We start from the raw sequence: 417 nt of genomic DNA, 5'->3' as shown, positions 1-417 counted from the left end.
TTATTAGTGTTCAAGATAATTAAATGCAGTATTTATTAAGTTTTTTCGGTCAAGTCATGGGTTTTGCCTTACAATGAACTAAAACAATTCCACTGATTAAAAGATTCATCAAAGTACAACGAAATGTTCAATCAACCTAAACATTCCAAACAACAGTGAAACCTCATATACCAATAAAATCACCAAAAGATCCCACCAATCAATGACAAGTTATGAAACTCGAAAGATCCACTCCCCATAAGAATGCAACACAGTATTCGGAAAGACCTGGAATCGAACCAATAGACCTATTGTCCGTCAGCACATAGGTTTTATTAAACAACAAGATTTCCAGTAAAAAACTGGTCGGTTAGCTCAGTTGGTTAGAGCGTCGTGCTAATAACGCGAATGTCGCGGGTTCGATCCCCGTACTGACCA

At 37.4% G+C, this 417-nt stretch overlaps 1 non-coding gene across 1 annotated transcript; it reads left to right on the top strand.

Moving 5' to 3' along the window:
- Nucleotides 1-343: 343 nt before the first annotated feature.
- On the top strand, nucleotides 344-417 carry Trnai-aau (transfer RNA isoleucine (anticodon AAU)). Its single transcript has one exon. It is a non-coding gene; the product is annotated as a tRNA-Ile (tRNA).

Source organism: Aplidium turbinatum, chromosome 2 (genome assembly GCF_918807975.1).
Source record: "Aplidium turbinatum chromosome 2, kaAplTurb1.1, whole genome shotgun sequence".
Classification (NCBI taxonomy): domain Eukaryota; kingdom Metazoa; phylum Chordata; class Ascidiacea; order Aplousobranchia; family Polyclinidae; genus Aplidium; species Aplidium turbinatum.
Note: the sequence above shows the minus strand (reverse complement) of the source record. Positions and strands in the feature narration are given on the sequence as shown.